Genomic DNA, 23,692 nt, shown 5'->3' with positions numbered 1-23,692 from the left:
TTTAACGTAAAATTGCGATAATATTCCAACCGAACAATAGCATATTCATTCAAGAATAAAAAGAAGGAACGGCGTGCTCGTGTGACCTCGCATATCCTAACCCTTTGTTGCCAGGCAGACCACTCAGTAACTGAGCTCCTTTATCTGCCCAGTGACAGGAAAATGCTCAAACCACTTTCTGAAGGTTTTAGAAAGCCAATGGAAGCCTTAGGAAGTGCAACGTCACCCCACAGACACTGTAGCTTCGATAGAGAATCAAAAGAAGAACTACAATTCTCAGATCCTCCACTTCCTGGTTGACTTTTTCTCAGGTTTTTTCCTGCCATATGAGTTCTGTTATACTCACATTCACCATTCAAACAGCTTTAGAAACTTCAAAGTGTTTTCTATCCAAATCTACTAATAATATGCATATTCTCGTTTCTGGGCAAGAGTAGTAACCAGTTTAATTCGGGTACGTTTTTTCATCCGGCCGTGAAAATACTGCCCCCTATCCATATCAGGTTAACCTGTGTTGATCCTGGATCATCATTTAACCTGGGTTGATCATCATTTAACCTGTGTTGATCCTGGATCATCATTTAACCTATGTTGATCATGAATCATCATTTAACCTGTGTTGATCCTGGATCATTATTCAGCCTAGACAGCTAATTGTATAAAATAAATAAATAGCATAGATCTGTGTCTGGACAGTGGACACCGCCTATCGTTCATGTCCATGGTTTTCAGCCCTGTCACCAGTTACATCCCATTACTCCACTACTCCCCTCTCACCCTAATCAATAAGATGTAGATGGATCAGTAGCAGCTGCCATGGAGGTTCTATAGAGGTGAATATACAGTCCCTTCTACTGGCCAGCCCGCTGTAACTCTGCTGCTAACCTGTGGGCCTGGGAATCACCAGACACATCACACATGTTGGGGGGCGGGGGGATAGAAAGTTAATGGTGTCAATCATAGATAACTGGGCGGAGCCAGGGGCTGTTAATGGTTTTCCCCAGAGAGGGGAGGGGCCAAGGGGAGGAGATGTAGGGAGAAAGCAGGGCGATAATGGGGGTGTTGTAATAGGAGGGGAGGGGACAGGAGAAAGAGGAGAGGGACAGAGGGATGAGGGGAGGGAGGAGGGGGACAGAGGGAGAGAGGAGTGGGACAGGGGAAGGAGGAGTAGGACAGAGGGATGAGGGGAGGGAGGAGGGGGACGGGGAGAGAGGAGGGGGACAGAGGGAGAGAGGAGGGGGACAGGGGAAGGAGGAGTAGGACAGAGGGATGAGGGGAGGGAGGAGGGGGACAGAGGGAGGGAGGAGGAGGACAGAGGGGGGAGGGGTGTGTAACAGGAGAGGTGGTGTTCAGGGAGGAAGCAGTAAGTGTGCAAGCTGTCATGCTGTAGGAGAGTGTGCTCCAGTGAGCTGCATCTGCTGGCGGCCACAGAGGCCATGCCTTGGGGTTCAGGGTTAGAGGTCACGGGGCTAGTCATCCCTCTGTAGGGCGAAGGGATCAGATATCCATCCTCACTAACTCAATAGAATAGAAGAGACAACTCACACGACTCCATTCACCATTCACTATACTACTGACTCTATAGAATGAGATGTAGTGATTATACTAGACCTTTATGGAGCTTTGTGTTTTGTTATGTTATTTTTTACCAAATGAATGTCAAGTAACTCTGTGGTCATTTCCATGGCTTAGTTTGGGTTCTGCCACACTGCAATAACATCATTGAGCGCAGTGTCCCACCTTTTTATTCAGTAAACTTCCTTATACTAGAGACAGACACAGAGCTTTAGTGAGTGTGTTTCTAAAGGGTTGATCTTCTCATCTCCTTCACTTCTTGAAACCTTGTTTTGGTCTCTGAGCTGCCACCATCTTAGCTCCTCATCTTAGTTCAGTGGGATAGGGGAGGTCCAGAGAGGTCCAGAGGGGCGGGGCAGCCCTGTGAACCAGACAAGGGAGCACTTCCTGTTCTAATCCCCAGTCAGATGTAAATAAACTCAACCTGGTTCAATGCTGGAAGCCCCTCTACAGCAGTCTGTCCTGGAGGTCAGGACCACGTCCTCCTTTGACCTAACCACCATCTCTCATGTCATGAAGCCACCCTACCTGACGTTTGTTTTCCCTTGCTGCACTATCTGATCCAGTGTCCACTTTCTGTCTTTCACCTCTTAAAGGCATGGGGATAAGACCCAGCAGCACCTCTCTCTCACTCAGACACGACACACGACAGACCCTGATATCCCCACCAAAAAAGTCTGGCGACGTCTGTGACCCCTCTGCGCTTCTCCCTCTGTGACCACTAATGGTTTAGTTTGTGTCAGATCACATTTCGATTTTCCCCCTCAAATTTTCAGGACAAATTTCCCTGTTGCACGACTTTAATCAGTCATGAGCTCATATGTTTACGTTTCGATGCAGAGAGTTTGCCACCGGCTCTCAAATAAAACATAGCTGAGATGAACTGTGTTTATGGTACAGCGGGGACTGTCAGAAACACTCGGCCAGCAGATCTGTCCAGTACCGTGGGTATTTGGGGTAAGTGGGGGTAGGTATGGGTGGGTATTTGGGGTATTTGCAGTCTCATTTGACAGTTGTCAATGCCTGGCTCCTGGGTCCCTGGTGTGGCTGATTGGTGACTGGCATATGGCTTAAAAACAAAAATGTATGTTTTAAGTGAGAAGTAGGCATTGGGCTGAAGCCAAAAAAGATAGGAAATTCACATGAGCACCACAATGCCTAATCCACCCATGCTCTACCAAGGTTTTTGAGCACAAAGCTTTGACCTACTACAGTAGCTATGATGGTCTATTGTTGCTTAGCAATCAAAACTTCTCAAACAGCCTAATTCATACTCTTCAGAGGAATAATAGATTTTTCCTGCTATTAAAATAATAATACATACACACACATATATATATACAGTACCAGTCAAAAGTTTGGACACACCGACTCATTCAATGTTTTTTCTTTATTTTGACTATTTTCTACGTTGTAGAATAATAGTGAAGACATCAAAACTATGAACTAACACATGAAATCATGTAGTAAACTGTAACGAGTGTGCTGAAAGTCGGGAAGCAAGTTCAGGGAGTGAGTCTCTTAATAAATAAACATAACATAATCCAAAACAAGAAAACACAAACAACCCACAGACAAGGAACAGAAACATTGTTGATGACGCCTGGGGAAGGAACCAAATGGAGTGTCACAACGGTCGTATTGAGGAGACCAAAACGCAGCGGGTATAGTGATCATCTTCTTTTATTACATACTAAATAAAGTGAACACTTAAACGAAAACAATAAATGACAACCAAGAGTTCTGTAAGGTAACCCAACTATACAGAAAGCAACCACCCACAAAACACAAGTGAAACGAACACAACTAAATATGGCCTCCAATTAGAGACAACAACAACCAGCTGCCTCTAATTGGAGGTCATTGCCAAAAACCAACATTGCAAAGAAAAATACATATCTCAGACTGACCAATAAAAAGAAAATATTAATATGGGCAACAGAACACAGACACTGGACAGAGGAACTCTGCCTAGAAGGCCAGCGTTTCAGAGTCGCCTCTTCACTGTTGACGTTGAGACTGATGTTTTGTGGGTACTTTTTAATGAAGCTGCCAGTTGAGGACTTGTGAGGCAGCTGTTTCTCAAACTAGACACTCTAATGTACTTGTCCTCTTGCTCAGTTGTCCACCGGGGCCTCCTATCAGCATGTTAAATGTGCAACCAGAGGCAAAAAATTCTAGACCACCTTTACTCCACACACAGAGACGTGTACAATGCTCTCCCTTGCCCTCCATTTGTCAAATCCGACCATAACTCTATCCTCCTGATTCCTGCTTACAAGCAAAAATTAAAGCAGGAAGCACCAGTGACTCGGTCTATAAAAAAGTGGTCAGATGAAGCAGGCATTGAGGAGTACACGACATCAGTCACTGGCTTTATCAATAAGTGCATCGAGGACGTCGTCCCCACAGTGACTGTACGTACATACCCCAACCAGAAGCCATGGATTACAGGCAACATTCACACTGAGCTAAAGGCTAGAGCTGCCGCTTTCAAGGAGTGGGACTCTAACCCGGAAGCTTATAAGAAATCCCGCTATGCCCCCCATCAAACAGGCAAAGCGTCAATACAGGAATAAGATCGAATCGCGCTACACTGGCTCCGACGCTTGTCGGATGTGGCAGGGCTTGCAAATTATTACAGACTACAAAGGGAAGCACAGCCGAGAGCTGCCCAGTAACGCAAGCCTACCGGACAAGCTAAATAACTTATATGCTCGCTTCGAGGCAAGTAACACTGAAACTTGCAAGAGAGCATCAGCTGTTCCGGACGACTGTGTGATCACGCTCTCCGTAGCCGATGTGAGTAAGACCTTTAAACAGGTCAACATTCACAAGGCCGCTGGGCCAGACGAATTACCAGGAGGTGTACTCCGAGCATGCGCTGACCAACTGGCAAGTGTCTTCACTGACATTTTCAACCTCTCCCTGTCTGAGTCTGTAATACCGACATGTTTAAAGCAGACCACCATAGTCCCTGTGCCCAAGAACACTAAGGTAACCTGCCTAAATGACTACCGACCCGTAGCACTCACGTTTGTAGCCATGAAATCCTTTAAAGGCTGGTCATGGCTCACATCAACACCATTATCCCAGAAACCCTAGACCCACTCCAATTTGCATACCGCACCAGCAGATCCACAGATGATGCAATCTCTATTGCAATCCACACTGCCCTTTCCCACCTGGACAAAAGGAACACCTATGTGAGAATGCTATTTATTGACTACAGCTCAGCGTTCAAAACCATAGTGCCCTCAAAGCTCATCACTAAGCTAAGGACCCTGGGACTAAACACCTCCCTCTGCAACTGGATCCTGGACTTCCTGATGAGCCACCTCCAGGTGGTAAGGGTAGGTAACAACACATCTGCAATGCTGATCCTCAACACGGGGGCGCCTCGGGGGTGCATGCTCAGTCCCCTCCTGTACTCCTTGTTCACTCATGACTGCATGGCCAGGCACGACTCCAACACCATCATTAATTCCGCTGATGACACAACAGTGGTAGGCCTGATCACAGACAACAATGAGACAGCCTATAGGGAGGAGGTCAGAGACCTGACCGTGTGGTGCAAGGACAACAACCTCTCCCTCAACGTGATCAAGACAAAGGAGATGATTGTGGACTTCAGGAAAAGGAGGACTGAGCGTGCCCCCATTGTCATCGATGGGGCTGTTGTGGAGCAGGTTGAGAGCTTCAAGTTCCTTGGTGTCCACATTCCCAACAAACGAATATGGTCCAAGCACACCAAGAAAGTCGTGAAGAGGGCGCGACAAAACCTATTCCCCCTCAGGAGACTGAAAATATTTGGCATGGGTCCTCAGATCCTCAAAAGGTTTTACAGCTGCACCATCGAGAGCATCGTGATGGGTTGCATGCACTTCCTGGTATGGCAACTGCTCGGCCTCCGACTGCAAGTCACTACAGAGGGTGGTGCGTACAGCCCAGTAAATCACCGGGCCAAGCTTCCTGCCATCCAGGACCTCTATACCAGGCAGTGTCAGAGGAAGGCCCTAAACATTGTCAAACGCACGGCAAGCTGTACCGGAGCACCAAGTCTAGGTCGAAGAGGCTTCTAAACAGCTTCTACCCCCAAGACATAAGACTCCTGAACAGCTAATCAAATGGCTACCCAGAATATTTGCATTGTCCCCCCGCCCACCCACCCACGCTGCTGCTACTCTCTGTTATTATCTATGCATAGCCACTTTAATAACTCTACCTACATGTACATAATCACCTCTACACCGGTGCCCCGCACATTAACACATTGACTCTGTACCGGTAACCCCTGTATATAGCCCCACTATTGTTATTTACTGCTGCTCTTTAATTATTTGTTGTTCTTATCTCTTACTTTTTGGGGGGGTATTTTCTTAAAACTGCATTCTTGGTTAAGGGCTTGTAAGTAAGCATTTCACTGTAAGGTCTACACCTGTTGTATTCAGCGCATGTGACAAATACAATGTGATTTGATTTAATTTGATATAGCTAGTAGTGTTTGTGCTGAAACTGACATCTGGTTTCACATGTAGCTATCTAGCCAGTTTGACTGTATCATGCCAGAGTAACTAGATAAGCAATGCCCATTGCATGTATTATAAGTTAACAGCATGGCAGTTAAAGTTTGGTGTGGACTATGCACTTTACTTCCTTAGCTAGCTATGCTTTATGAAAGAATGTAGCTAGCTAGGATATATTGTCAACATTGATTGGTACCATCCTTTTGGCTTGTAGCTAATTGGCTATAATAGCAGCCAACTATGTTCGCTAACTTATTTATTTGTGCTCTGATTCAGTTTACACTGACTTCACCATATAAAAAAAAACCCTCCTCAGCAAAATATACCTAACTTTATTTGCTTGTGGCTTGAGTCTCATCTGACTGGTGTTAGCTAGCTACAGCTGCTAGCATGCTACTAGCTAGCTGCTTCTGTTGCGCAGCAACCAAGTTGTTGGCCCCGTTTTAGAACTGAGATTCAACTGAAAAGATGTTAGCGTTGTCACAAATGCTACAAAAAAGTAGCACATCGAAATGAGCACGTGAGCGATACATTTTATTAACTGTTGCACCTAGAAACTTAGTCAAGCCAACATTTTTTTCATCCATTGGTCACTTTATAGATGCTATAGTCTCGTTTTCATTCGGCTAGTTTTTGAGCTAGGTAGGCACAGAAAATACTATTAAAACTGGTATATGGTTCTCGGTAACAGCCAGACGGTTCATGAGGAGAGGTTGATTTGCTCATTTTCATCGATTGATGTCATATTGGCTTACATATGATGGTAGGGAGCTTCAACCAATGCCTATCAGTGGAGGCTACTCAGAGGAGGAAGGGGAGAACCATCCTTCTCAGTGAATTTCATAAAAATAAAAATAGTGAAGCATTACAAAGTTATCCTTTTAACATAAAACTATACTTAATATATAATATATGTCACCAAATAATGTATTAAAACACTGTTTTGCAAAGCAGGTCTACAGTAGCCTCAACAGCACTCTGTAGAGTAGCACCATGGTGTAGCCGGAGGACAGATAATTTCAATACAAAACCTAGGAGGCTCATGGCACCGCCTTGCATTGACTTACACAGTAATTATGACAACTTCCGGAGAACGTCCTCCAACCTATCAGAGCTCTTGCAGCATGAACTAACATGTTGTCCACCCGATCAAAGGATCAGAGAATTAATCTAATACTGAAAGAATAAGCTACAGCTAGCTAACACTGCAGTGCATAAAATGTGGTGAGAAGTTGACTCAAAAATAGAAAGGCAATAGGTGAACAGTTTTGAACAAATTCATTTCTTCAAAAAGGAAGGAGAAGCGAGAGAGAGAAAGAGAGTGAGAGCTAGCTATAATTCGTATTTTTTCACTTTCACTTTTACTTACTTAGCTAGCGAATGCAGCTAGCTAGTTTAGCCTACTCAAACACTCGGGTCAAACAGAGAGGGATGCTATGTTACCTAGCTGGCTATGGCTATCCAACACTGGAACTCTTCCAAGTCAAGGTAAGCTTTTGGTTTTATTAATTTATTGCTAACGGGGCCCGCCGGTGTAACTGCTAAACTGCCTGCTAACTGTACACTGAACTGCATGATTGTAGCAGGTTTACTAACACGTAAGTTCTAGTCACTATGTTGACTTGACGTTAGCTAACATGGTGACAATGATGTAGGCTGTGTGTAGCAGTTAGCGGTTATAATATAAAGGTTTGGCTTGGAAAGGTTTCTTCACCTGGTCACAAACAGCTGATGTGATGTGCACTGAAGTCCACAAGCGAAGGGAAAAGGTGAGAGGAGGAGAGCATGTAGATGTGAGAAGGAATTATCCAATGATCAAAGGGATCATGTGGTTTGTATTTGGCTGCTATGAAATTAAACTGTGTTTGTGTGTGATCAGGGGTGTATTCATTCCGCCAATTCTGTTGAAAAATGTTTCTTAAACGTAAGCAAATGGAACCAGACAGGTATAAACATACCTGAATTTGTCCAATAGAAACTCTGGTTTGCAACTGTTGGACTAATGATTACACATACATCAGCTACTGTAGATGCAGGCAAGATTGTGCAAGGGGGTATTGAATGTGTCAATGTCTGTTACCTTGGTAGCAAACTCATGATGGGTATCGGTAACATTTGTGTATCATGTAGTAGCCTAACCCTATTGATGTTCCATTGAGCTGGGGGAATGGAATATGAATGACAGTCATTCAATGTGCTGTATTAGAAATAAGGCCATGCTCATAAAAAAAGAATCATCTTAAACGGCACCGGCCGCCACTAATGCCTATGCTATAATAGTGCATACTCATTGGTAGTAACTGCATTGGTAGAAACCCAAAGTAACACTAGTAATCTTCCAGCATCACAATGGAGTGGACCTCGAATGACTAATTAGGTGTCTTTGCCTTTAAAAATACATTGTTTACTGTGACTGTTTTGTCTGATCGACGAGAACCATGTCAGACTAGTGAACTGCACTGATTTCAACCTGAACAACCTCTCTCCTCAGACATCCCCACACCATCTCTCTTCTCAGACATCCCCACACATCTCTCTCCTCAGACATCCCCACATCATCTCTCTCCTCAGACATCCCCACATCATCTCTCTCCTCAGACATCCCCACACATCTCTCTCCTCAGACATCCCCACATCATCTCTCTCCTCAGACATCCCCACACATCTCTCTCCTCAGACATCCCCACACCATCTCTCTCCTCAGACATCCCCACACATCTCTCTCCTCTGACATCCCCACATCATCTCTCTCCTCAGACATCCCCACACATCTCTCTCCTCAGACATCCCCACACATCTCTCTCCTCAGACATCCCCTAACACCATCTCTCTCCTCAGACATCCCCACACATCTCTCTCCTCAGACATCCCCACACATCTCTCTCCTCAGACATCCCCACACCATCTCTCTCCTCAGACATCCCCTAACAGCTCTCTCCTCAGACATCCCCACACCATCTCTCTCCTCAGACATCCCCACACACCTCTCTCCTCAGACATCCCCACACCATTTCTCTCCTCAGACATCCCCACACACCTCTCTCCTCAGACATCCCCACACCATCTCTCTCCTCAGACATCCCCACACACCTCTCTCCTCAGACATCCCCTAACACCATCTCTCTCCTCAGACATCCCTGAACCATCTCTCTCCTCAGACATCCCCACACACCTCTCTCCTCAGACATCCCCACAACACCTCTCTCCTCAGACATCCCCTAACACCTCTCTCCTCAGACATCCCCACACCATCTCTCTCCTCAGACATCCCCACACATCTCTCTCCTCAGACATCCCCACACCATCTCTCTCCTCAGACATCCCCTAACACCTCTCCCCTCAGACATCCCATAACACCTCTCTCCTCAGACATCCCCACACACCTCTCTCCTCAGACATCCCCACACCATCTCTCTCCTCAGACATCCCTGAACCACCTCTCTCCTCAGACATCCCCTAACACCTCTCTCCTCAGACATCCCCTAACATCTCTCTCCTCAGACATCCCCTAACACCTCTCTCCTCAGACATCCCCTAACACCTCTCTCCTCAGACATCCCCTAACACCTCTCTCCTCAGACATCCCCACAACACCTCTCTCCTCAGACATCCCCACAACACCCCTCTCCTCAGACATCCCCTAACATCTCTCTCCTCAGACATCCCTTAACACCTCTCTCCTCAGACATCCCCACACCATCTCTCTCCTCAGACATCCCCACACCACCTCTCTCCTCAGACATCCCCTAACATCTCTCCCCTCAGACACCCCCTAACACCTCTCTCCTCAGACATCCCCACACCACCTCTCTCCTCAGACATCCCCTAACACCTCTCTCCTCAGACATCCCCTAACACCTCTCTCCTCAGACATCCCCTAACACCTCTTTCCTCAGACATCCCCACAACACCTCTCTCCTCAGACATGCCCTAACATCTCTCTCCTCAGACATCCCCTAACACCTCTCTCCTCAGACATCCCCTAACACCTCTCTCCTCAGACATCCCCTAACATCTCTCTCCTCAGACATCCCTGAACCACCTCTCTCCTCAGACATCCCTGAACCACCTCTCTCCTCAGACATCCCTGAACCACCTCTCTCCTCAGACATCCACTAGATGGCTCTGTTAAGGAAGCAGCCAGGGAGCCACTGATCCAGAATCTGAGCTGTTCCTTCCCTCTAGAACGAGTCCTGTGGTTCACTGACACTCTACGCTGTTAAGATTAGAGGTGAAGAAAACAGGGGGATTCAGACAATGTGTAGTCATTCCTCTGCCGTGTGCTGTCAGTGGAATAACTCCCTGCCTCTGTGGCGCTGAGAAATAACTGCTTTTGTTCCTTTGTGTGTGGAGAGGGTCCTTGTTTCCCTCTGCTGTTTAGAGGAGCTGTCAGAGAGTGAGAGAGGGGGTGTATGACTATGTTATATGGGTCTGTCTGGATGAATCAGAGACAGGGGCTATGTCGTAGTAGATGAGTCGTCCCAGTGTTGGAGATCCTGTCTCCATGTCGGGTACTCACAGTAAACCCTCCTTCATCCTGTCAAGGTGGGACTAAGAGAGGGGGAAAGGAGGAAACTGAGGAAATATCGTCTTTACTGGACATCTTGCTTTTTGATTTATTACATTGCTAATGCATACAAAGCAGTATTTTGATGAACGAGTTGGGATTCATAAAATGCATTTAAGACCTGTATTGTTGATTGTATGGAGTTTGCATTCCTATGGCGCACACACACACACACACAGAGCCCCGCCCCCCACGCCCTCAAACCCGATAACCTGTCATCCACATTTGCATTTAAATGTGGCTTGTCACAGTAAACTGTAAACATGCTTTCTTCATTTTGGAGCTGTGTTTATGTATCATCACCCTGGCTAATTGACAGCAGCATTTGTAATAAAAATGATTCTGGATCTACCAGAAGGTTTTGTTAGTGCTGCATGAGAAAACACTGCAGGGTGTTTACCATGGCTTCACTAGGCATTTATTTAGGTCTCTTGAGGTGCATTACTACAGCATGTGATTTTCTATTTTCTATCATGCTACTGTAAATTACATTCCAAAAATGGAACTGAAAAATAAACAATTTGAGGAACTGGCCATTTCAAGATTTGGTTTTGGTTTTGAAATTGTGTGAGGTAGATTAGAGCTCCACTACCTCCATGACAGACACATCGACACATCAACCTGCCGACTTGCAGGAACAAACAGCCCAACACCAGACAGTCCCACTCAGTACAGACTGCAATACATCTCACTGTCCAATCAATAGTGTCTGTTAGAATGTTGTTACAGCACCCATCAACAAACCAGACTGAACATCTCTGGTGGGGAGGATAAAGGTAGAAATGTATAGTGTTGGAGACAGCAGGATGGTCCTGCACAGTATTCATATGAACATGGGCTGAGAGGACATTTCTCTCACTCATTTAACTGTGTTTAACTTTAGAGTGAAGTGATATCTGATTTATTTTGTGTTGCGGGTCAGCTCTGTCAAATCAGTTATTTAATCTCTCCAATTTTGAGCAACAAATAAAAGTGTGTGTGTGTGTGTGTGTGCGCTGGTGTGCCTGCCTGTGTTTGACTGCGTGCATGTGTGCTCTCACTCCCGTGTGTTGTAGCAGGCTGTCAGGCCTTAAGGCACAGAGTTCACCCTGGGCCACCCTGGGCCACCCTGCACCACTCCTAGTCCTTCTAATGAACTCCCAAACAGTTGTTCCCCATCTGTTGCTCCAGGTCCCCCTCCCTCCCTCATCTCTCCCCCCTCTTCTCCCCCCAGCCGGTCAGCTAATTAGAGTATGGGGTGGCAGTGGAGGGGAGGTTGAAGGGAGGGAGGAGTAGAAGGCTAAGGAGGGGGGAGAACAAAGACCCATCTGGCCTGCCCACTACTACACCACTCCTCCCAGTCCCCTGTCCTTTCTGCCCATTAACCTTCGCTTAGCCTTTTGATTAGCGTGTGGAACGCAGGCCACAAAGGATGATAATTGGATACAACTCCCTGGCTGTCCTGTCATTCAGGTTTGGGCCAGGGTTGTGCCTTCCCTCCTCTCTAACCCTCCCCTCTTGTTTGTCTGCAGCCTGGCTATATGGTTGAATGAGCCTTCATCCCAAATGGCACCCTATTCGATATATAGTGCACTACTTTTGATCAGAGCCCTATAGGCATACTGTATATAGGGAATAGGGTGCCATTTGGGATGCAGATAATAAATGAGCCTCTGATCTGATCTAGTCACTGGTCAGTCAGTCAGTCTGACCCTGGAGGAAGAACAAACCAGGAAGAACAGATAGAAAGTTAGAATTTCCACAGTCCTGTATTTGCAGTATATTTGGTCAACTATCAGGAATTTAAAATGGCTTCTCTTTGTTCTTGTCTCTGAATAGGAATCTGTCAGTTAAATGAGTGAGAGAAATGTCCTCTCAGCCCATGTTCATATGAATACTGTGCAGGACCATCCTGCTGTCTCCAACACTATACATTTCTACCTTTATCCTCCCCACCAGAGATGTTCAGTCTGGTTTGTTGATGGGTGCTGTAACAACATTCTAACAGACACTATTGATTGGACAGTGAGATGTATTGCAGTCTGTACTGAGTGGGACTGTCTAGTGTTGGGCTGTTTGTTCCTGCAAGTCGGCAGGTTGATGTGTCTATGTGTCTGTCATGGAGGTAGTGGAGCTCTAATCTACCTCACACAGCAGGTAAAACAGAGGACAGAATATACATTCTATTCAATAGACGTTGGCTGTAACCTGATCATTTTTCCTCATGCCAGTCCGACATATTTCTGGCTACCTCATCACTTGGCAATAAAGAAGAAACCTGCACACTGCTCTTGCTAGTATCACTGCTTCTAAAATGCTTTAGGTATCAGCCTCAAGGCCTTCGTCAAGCTGAGGAAGAACTTGAGGCCGATACGTAAAGCTTAATAAAGAGCAGTGATACTAGAAAGAGCAGTGTGCAGGTTTCTTCTTTTTTCTCCTGTTATTCAACTGTTACCGTGCACCTGCAACAAAGACAGCTCAGATGTTCAAGTGGCTTTTGAATTTGTACCTCATCACTAGGAAAATCCTTCTTGTGGCTCGTCAGTGATTCACAGAGAAGGAGCTTACATGCAATTGAGGGGAAAGCTTCCTCTGTTCCTAGTTGAAAAGTGTTCAGGCTTGCAGGCCTAGAGAACAAAAGCACCCACACTGGAAGACTGGCATAGTGTCTGGTAGAAGTTGGCATGGTTAGGAAGTTGATGAACATCTGTGAACTTTTAGAACCGTTTGAGACAAACCATCTCCATCATCATATCATCCCCAAATGCACATACATAATAAACCCACATACACAATCACACAGACACAGACACAACCACACAGACACAGACACAACCACACAGACACAGACACAACCACACAGACACACAGACACAGACACAACCACACAGACACAGACACAACCACACAGACACAGACACAACCACACAGACACAGACACAACCACACAGACACAGACACAACCACACAGACACAGACACAACCACACAGACACAACCACACAGACACAGACACAACCACACAGACACAACCACACAGACACACAGACACAGACACAACCACACAGACACACAGACACAGACACAACCACACAGACACAGACACAACCACACAGACACAGACACAACCACACAGACACAACCACACAGACACACAGACACAGACACAACCACACAGACACACAGACACAGACACAACCACACAGACACAACCACACAGACACAGACACAACCACACAGACACAACCACACAGACACACAGACACAGACACAACCACACAGACACAACCACACAGACACAACCACACAGACACAACCACACAGACACAGACACAGACACAACCACACAGACACAACCACACAGACACAGACACAACCACAAAGACACAACCACACAGACACAGACACAGACACAACCACACAGACACAGACACAACCACACAGACACAACCACACAGACACAACCACACAGACACAGACACAACCACACAGACACAACCACACAGACACAACCACACAGACACAGACACAACCACACAGACACAACCACACAGACACAGACACAGACACAACCACACAGACACAGACACAACCACACAGACACAGACACAACCACACAGACACAGACACAACCACACAGACACAACCACACAGACACAGACACAACCACACAGACACAACCACACAGACACAACCACAACCACACAGACACAGACACAACCACACAGACACAGACACACAGACACAGACACAACCACACAGACACAACCACACAGACACAGACACAACCACACAGACACAACCACACAGACACAAACACACAGACACAACCTCACATACACAACCACACAGACCCAACCACAACCACACAGACACAACCACAACCACACAGACACAACCACACAGACACAACCACACAGACACAACCACACAGACACAAACACACAGACACAACCAAACAGACACAGACATAACCACACAGACACAACCACACAGACACAACCACACAGACCCAACCACACAGACACAAACACACAGACACAAACACACAGACACAACCAAACAGACACAGACATAACCACACAGACACAACCACACAGACACAACCACACAGACATAACCACACAGACACAACCACACAGACACAACCAAACAGACACAGACATAACCACACAGACACAACCACACAGACACAACCACACAGACACAACCACACAGACACAACCACACAGACACAACCTCACAGACACAACCACACAGACACAACCACACAGACACAACCACACAGACACAACCACACAGACACAACCTCACAGACACAACCACACAGACACAACCACACAGACATAACCACACAGACACAACCACACAGACACAACCACACAGACACAACCACACAGACATTGACACAACCACACAGACACAACCACACAGACATAACCACACAGACACAACCACACAGACATAATCCCACAGACACAACCACACAGACACAACCACACAGACACAGACACAGACACAACCACACAGACACAACCACACAGACATAACCACACAGACACAACCACACAGACACAACCACACAGACACAACCACACAGACACAACCACACAGACACAGACACAACCACACAGACACAACCACACAGACACAAACACACAGACACAGACACACAGACACAACCACACAGACCCAACCACAACCACACAGACACAACCACACAGACACAAACACACAGACACAAACACACAGACAAAACCTCACATACACAACCACACAGACCCAACCACACAGACCCAACCACACAGACACAACCACACAGACATAACCACACAGACGCAACCACACAGACACAGACATAACCACACAGACACAACCACACAGACACAACCACACAGACACAACCACACAGACACAAACACACAGACACAAACATACAGACACAAACACACAGACACAACCTCACAGACGCAACCACACAGACATAACCACACAGACATAACCACACAGACACAACCACACAGACACAACCACACAGACACAACCACACAGACATAACCACACAGACACAACCACACAGACACAGACACAACCACACAGACACAACCACACAGACATAACCACACAGACATAATCCCACAGACACAACCACACAGACACAGCCACACAGACATAACCACACAGACATAACCACACAGACACAACCACACAGACATAATCACACAGACACAACCACACAGACACAACCACACAGACACAACCACACAGACACAACCACACAGACACAACCACACAGACACAGACACAACCACACAGACACAACCACACAGACACAACCACACAGACACAACCACATCCCTGTGCCTCTGTAAACTGCTGTCTCTTCAAACAGAGAATCTTTAACCTAAAGGAATCTGTGGAAGTAGGTAAATATGTAAACATCACTTACCTGACTGCCGACTACCACAGACAGAGAAAGATACAGTAGGCTGTTCATTTAGCTAAACTATTACCACTCAGTCAGTCAGTCAGTAAGATGTTTGGTGTTCATTTTAAGATACACAAATTAAACTTTCAAGTCCCACGACAAGCACAGTTTGTCAGTTCTCATAATTCCAGGTGTGTTTACAGTTGACCTCACTTGTTGCCTGTCAAAACGCCTTAAAATGAAATATGTGGGTTTAGAAATGTTTTATTTAAACAACAGCATGAATTAATGTAATACATTAAAACATCTCCAAAATTAAAACAATGCATAATTAGGCTATTTGAGATCAAGATCAATCATTTGCTAATAAGAAGCAGATCTTATGGATATTGATCATTTGAAACCTTGAAAGAAGGAGAACCCCTCTCTCTCGCGCGCTCAGTGAAATGATTTAGTAAGCGGAAGGATGATGAATAAATTATGTGTTTTTAAACACTCTTGCTGAGTGTTTTCAATCGGAAGTTAATTCCTGCCCTTCAAAGGGTGTTCAATGGGCTAAGTGTCTCAACCATGTCAATGGCTAGCTGGCCTTCTTTTGATGGAGATGGACTCGTCTCGTCTATCTATCTATCTATCTATCTATCTATCTATCTATCTATCTATCTATCTATCTATCTATCTATCTATCTATCTATCTCTCTCTCTCTCTCTCTCTCTCTCTCTCGTATGAGGACAGACCTCCCTGCCTCTGGTAGAATGGAGACGGGGGTGGTGGTGCTAGCTCACCCTGACTACTGAGGGGTGGGGTTGCACTTTTGAGATTTAGCAGGAATGTTTTGGGGGATCGCTCTGTTTCGGATTTCACCTCAGCTCTCTTCTGGAGGTGGGAGGGATGGGGACAGGGCAGGGGGAGGGATGGGGGCAGAGCAGGAGGTGGGAGGGGTGGGGGCAGGAGGAGGTGGGAGGGATGGGGGCAGGGCAGGGGGAGGAGGTGGGAGGGATGGGGACAGGGCAGGGGGAGGGATGAGGGCAGGGGGAGGAGGTGGGGGAAATCTTTCCTCTGTGAAAATAATTTGATACTCTGACTTGGCTGGCTGTTCTTGACTGTGTCTTGTTCCGCCCGTCACAGAACAATGCAGATGGAGTAATATTTCAGGTCGGAGGGGAACACTGATTCTGCAGGCAGGTAGCTGCTACTTTTTCTAACCCTCCCCTCCCCTACCCTACCCCATCCATCCCTCCCTCCCTCCCCTGCTCCTCCTCCCTTCTCCAGTCCCACACATTCCTCTTGGCTCCAGTAAACCCTCCATTCTTTACACACAGTAAAGCACTGCGATACACTGCTACCCATTAGAAGCCTGTTTTCTCTGCCTCCATCCTAACCTGTTTTTCATCACTACAGAGAACACAGGCCGTGTCCAAATATCCATATTAACGTACTACATACTTAAACTGTATACTATGTACTCATCGTCGCATACTATTTAGCACGTACCGTTTAGTCAAATGTATGCAGTGTGCCACGGCTGCAATGCAGTAGCGGCTCCTGACTGGCTGAGTAGGTGGATTTTTCCAAATTCAACAGACATGCATCGCATTAATCAGCCTGATAATAGCTTATTTCCATTTGAAATACATGTCTCTAAAACTTCAGAACCACTGGACAGCAACATAATAAACTAAAGTACTGATCATTGGGAACGAGATCAGAATGACTGCTAAGACTTGATCCATAAATGAAATAGGTAGCCACGCCTACAAAACTAAAACAATCCATATGTTCAAATCAGAAGGCCTGGTGAACATGACATCATTAACACAGCCACATCCTGAGTCCCCGGTGTAGAAACTCAGAAATCAGAAGGCCTGGTGAACATGACATCATTAACACATCCTGAGTCTCCGGTGTAGAAACTCAGAAATCAGAAGGCCTGGTGAACATGACATCATTAACACATCCTGAGTCCCCGGTGTAGAAACTCAGAAATCAGAAGGCCTGGTGAACATGACATCATTAACACAGCCACATCCTGAGTCCCCGGTGTAGAAACTCAGAAATCAGAAGGCCTGGTGAACATGACATCATTAACACAGCCACATCCTGAGTCCCCGGTGTAGAAACTCAGAAATCAGAAGGCCTGGTGAACATGACATCATTAACACAGCCACATCCTGAGTCCCCGGTGTAGAAACTCAGAAATCAGAAGGCCTGGTGAACATGACATCATTAACACAGCCACATCCTGAGTCCCCGGTGTAGAAACTCAGAAATCAGAAGGCCTGGTGAACATGACATCATTAACACAGCCACATCCTGAGTCCCCATTGTAGAAACTCAGAAATCAGAAGGCCTGGTGAACATGACATCATTAACACAGCCACATCCTGAGTCCCCGGTGTAGAAACTCAGAAATCAGAAGGCCTGGTGAACATGACATCATTAACACAGCCACATCCTGAGTCCCCGGTGTAGAAACTCAGAAATCAGAAGGCCTGGTGAACATGACATCATTAACACAGCCACATCCTGAGTCCCCGGTGTAGAAACTCAGAAATCAGAAGGCCTGGTGAACATGACATCATTAACACAGCCACATCCTGAGTCTCCGGTGTAGAAACTCAGAAATCAGAAGGCCTGGTGAACATGACATCATTAACACATCCACATCCTGAGTCCCCGGTGTAGAAACTCAGAAATCAGAAGGCCTGGTGAACATGACATCATTAACACAGCCACATCCTGAGTCCCCGGTGTAGAAACTCAGAAATCAGAAGGCCTGGTGAACATGACATCATTAACACATCCACATCCTGAGTCCCCGGTGTAGAAACTCAGAAATCAGAAGGCCTGGTGAACATGACATCATTAACACATCCACATCCTGAGTCCCCGGTGTAGAAACTCAGAAATCAGAAGGCCTGGTGAACATGACATCATTAACACATCCACATCCTGAGTCCCCGGTGTAGAAACTCAGAAATCAGAAGGCCTGGTGAACATGACATCATTAACACAGCCACATCCTGAGTCTCCGGTGTAGAAACTCAGAAATCAGAAGGCCTGGTGAACATGACATCATTAACACAGCCACATCCTGAGTCCCCGGTGTAGAAACTCAGAAATCAGAAGATGGTTTAGTATTTAGTTTAAAAGCTGAGAGAGAAAACATAAATTCACTTTAGATATAAGTAAAAAAAAATAATACATCTGTTGTCAAAGATGTAGCCTACGATGCAATACTCGTGATCATTTTAAGGAGAACAAAAACTGCTTATCCTATATTTGAACACCACCACAGGACTTTTGCAATTCGGCATCTTCCCAATTAAGTAGCCTAGTTTTGTTGTTTGGCTACTTGAAGAGGGCCTATCACCCCCAGCCCACCTCTTCCAATGCATTATGGAAAAGTGTTCATCTAATTGTGCTAGATGAAGAGCCGAAATTAGTATAACGTCCTGGCATTAAAACCATACTTGATTAAAAAAATTCACATACTATGAACATAGCCGCGGGAAGTAAGGGTGCTGAGGGTTCTGCATAATAATAATAAAATAAATAATGTATTTCTTTTTTTCTCCTCAAAATTTGTGCACTGGGCCTTTACTAATCCTCTATTAGCCAATCGTTATAGCCGTCTGTAGTGCAGCTATCCCCAAACATCTTCCTGCAGCTATGACTATAAAACATTCTATTTTCGCGTATTGAGAATGTGTGATGCGTGATTTTCCACTATTTGTTGATTTCGGTAGCGCGTCCACATATGTAAATGATCAGCTGTTGTCGAAGCTGAAATTAGTATGACATCTGGGTTTTTTAAGTATACTTTAATTTCACATACTATTAAACTTAATTTTTTCGCATACTCAAATAGCCTAACTTTTAGGACGCAAGTATGGGTATTCGGACACAGTTGGTCTATCTATTGTAGTATTGTGGCAATTACAGTGGGGCAAAAAAGTATTTAGTCAGCCACCAATTGTGCAAGTTCTCCCACTTAAAACGATGAGAGAGGCCTGTAATTTTCATCATATGTACACTTCAACTATGACAGACAAAATGAGGAAAATAAATCCAGAAAATCACATTGTAGGATTTTTAACGAATTTATTTGCAAATTATGGTGGAAAATAAGTATTTGGTCAATAACAAAAGTTTATCTCAATACTTTGTTATATACCCTTTGTTGGCAATGACACAGGTCAAATGTTTTCTGTAAGTCTTTACAAGGTTTTCACACACTGTTGCTGGTATTTTGGCCCATTCCTCCATGCAGATCTCCTCTAGAGCAGTGATGTTTTGGGGCTGTGGCTGGGCAACACGGACTTTCAACTCCCTCCAAAGATTTTCTATGGGGTTGAGATCTGGAGACTGGCTAGGCCACTCCAGGACCTTGAAATGTTTCTCCCTTTGCAGAAAAACAGCCCCAAAGCATGATGTTTCCACCCCCATGCTTCACAGTAGGTATGGTGTTCTTTGGATGCAACTCAGCATTCTTTGTCCTCCAAACACGACGAGTTGAGTTTTTACCAAAAAGTTATATTTTGGTTTCATCTGACCATATGACATTCTCCCAATCCTCTTCTGGATCATCCAAATGCTCTCTAGCAAACTTCAGATGGGCCTGGACATGTACTGGCTTAAGCAGGGGGACACGTCTGGCACTGCAGTATTTGAGTCCCTGGAGGCGTAGTGTGTTACTGATGGTAGGCTTTGTTACTTTGGTCCCAGCTCTCTGCAGGTCATTCACTAGGTCCCCCCGTGTGGTTCTGGGATTTTTGCTCACCGTTCTTGTGATCATTTTGACCCCACGGGGTGAGATCTTGCGTGGAGCCCCAGATCGAGGGAGATTATCAGTGGTCTTGTATGTCTTCCATTTCCTAATAATTGCTCCCACAGTTGATTTCTTCAAACCAAGCTGCTTACCTATTGCAGATTCAGTCTTCCCAGCCTGGTGCAGGTCTACAATTTTGTTTCTGGTGTCCTTTGACAGCTCTTTGGTCTTGGCCATAGTGGAGTTTGGAGTGTGACTGTTTGAGGCTGGGGACAGGTGTCTTTTATACTGATAACAAGTTCAAACAGGTGCCATTAATACAGGTAACGAGTGGAGGACAGAGGAGCCTCTTAAAGAAGAAGTTACAGGTCTGTGAGAGCCAGAAATCTTGCTTGTTTGTAGGTGACCAAATACTTATTTTCCACCATAATTTGCAAATAAATTCATAAAAAATCCTACAATGTGATTTTCTGGATTTTTCTTTCTCATTTTGTCTGTCATAGTTGACTTGTACCTATGACGAAAATTACAGGCCTCTCTCATCTTTTTAAGTGGGAGAACTTGCACAATTGGTGGCTGACTAAATACTTTTTTTCCCCACTGTACACTCAGTTATCAAACACAGCTTTCTTTGTAGTTCATTACATTCTCTTTTCAAAGAAGAACATGCTTGCATTTAAACCAAATTAATAGTTTTTCTCTGTTGTTTATAAAGAAGCAAATATTTCCCCTTCACTTGGTTTTCCCTCTGTCCTGCTCTGATGTACCGACTGGCCATTAGTTGTATTTATCACTGGAGAAGCTTCTTGTTTGTAAGTTGTGTGTCTGTCGCCATGTCTGTGTTATCATTCTCTCTCTCTCTATCTCTCTCTCTCCCTCTCCCCCATCTCTCCCTCTCTCTCTCTCTCTCTCTCCCCATCTCTCTCTCTCTTTCTCTCTGTAAGTCTGAACTCATACCATTCCCACCACTAAAAGCTTCTAATGGACTGGAATGGCCACTCCAGCCCTCATTATCATTAGCTAAGTTTCCTTTCTGCCCATTAATGTAGAAAAGCTATGTATATTTATAATGCTTTTACAGGGCTAGAGGGACGATCGATATCATAATCTACCACTGTTGGAGGAATATGAAGTCAAGTTCTGCATTAGGGAGAAAATAACGGTTTGAAACTGCAAAACAAGGAAGTCTGTTTGATCAGGGTGTGGTTTTGCTTATAGAATGTAGATGTGTCTGTGTGCTGATACAGGTAGATGGGATAGCGAGTTACTTTTCCTCTTCATGTTCTATAAAGGTTCTGATTGAGAGAAGATATTTCTTTTGTTTCATTCACTCCTTCAGCCTATTGTTTGACTTTCACCTGACATTGTTAGGCAAATGGCTCGTTCCACAAATAGATAGCCTTTCATGTCCTTGTGACATTATGTGTGTACATTTTGATAGAACACTCAAGTTAACAGTTGGATCACATACATATACACTAAAACTAAACAAATCCATGTTAAACATTTGAATAGTCATGTTTTTATAATCAACAAAAATGTGTCCCACGTCATGTTTCTCTGACTTCTAGGAATATTTGAACACACTTAACCTCCAGATGTATCCAGGTTTTCTGCATCATTGTAAAGCCCTAGTTATTCTGTTGCTTTGACACTCATTCTGAACATTATTATATATTTCATGTGATTAGTGATTATTTAACATTTGTCCCTCTTGTTTTAATATATTAATACCATTCCTTAAAAAATATATTCTAAAGAAACATTGAACATGTAATAGTCAAATCATAGTGTAAAAGCAGGTGTGCTGGTTGTACTCTTTTTGGCCATTTGCTGGTGTTTTCTGTGCCGAGCATAACACGGTTATCTATAGTTAGATGTTTCGATTTTTAAATTTATTGTTGAGCCCATCTCTGTTGCATATAAAAAGCTCCCATTCCCCCGTAACAAGCGGAGTTATGGTGGATTGAAGATGAAATGTTATGGTCAAACCTGTTACTATAATTGTCACCTTTTATAGTATTTTATTAGTTTTTTTTACTTCTAGAGATGGGAAAACATGTCTGTTATGAAGTTGAACATGTGCTATTTATGACAGAATGCTATTATTATGTTAATGTTAACATGAGATGACCAACATGACCAAATTACACTACCCAAAAGGCCCTCTATTTGTGGAACGACCCAAATGTTAACTTGATGATTAGTCTTATTGTGATGATTAGCATGTTTATTAGCGCATGACTGCAGTGCTCGTGGTCACAGATTAATGCTCCATGACAAGACACTTCCTGAACAGGTTGTCCATATTGGTACCAGCATAGCAGAGAGAAGGAGAGCAGAGCAGACTGATGAAGGTGGTCTGGCGGTAGAGACTGACCAGGCTGAGGGGGCTTCCCCCCGTGGCTGAGTGGCTGAATGGCTGAATGGAGGGGCGGGTTGGTGCTGGGACTGGGTGGAGGGCTGGGGGTGAGCTGGGGGTCAGCTGGGTTTATGAGCCATCCCTCTTCTTATCAGTGGTGTTGAGAAGCCTGAGCTGCAGGAGGGTAGTGAGGGCAGTGAGGGCAGTGAGGGCTCCCAGCATCTCAACTGCTGTCCATATCGGCTCTAAACTGAACCTGTGATAACCCTGTCAATGCTGACCTCCCTCCCAGGCCAGGGAGCTGTAAACCCAGGACCCTGATGGTGGTCCACAGCATCACTCCTCTACCTCTCTGGGTCATCTTGTACCAGTCTGCCAGTTAGTATCACTCCTCTACCTCTCTGGGTCATCTTGTACCAGTCTGCCAGTCAGTATCACTCCTCTACCTCTCTGGATCATCTTGTACCAGTCTGCCAGTCAGGAT

The sequence above is a fragment of the Salmo salar genome, chromosome ssa26 (assembly GCF_905237065.1).
Source record: "Salmo salar chromosome ssa26, Ssal_v3.1, whole genome shotgun sequence".
Taxonomy (NCBI): domain Eukaryota; kingdom Metazoa; phylum Chordata; class Actinopteri; order Salmoniformes; family Salmonidae; genus Salmo; species Salmo salar.
The sequence above is the reverse complement of the archived record's forward strand: the minus strand, read 5'-3'. Positions refer to the sequence as shown.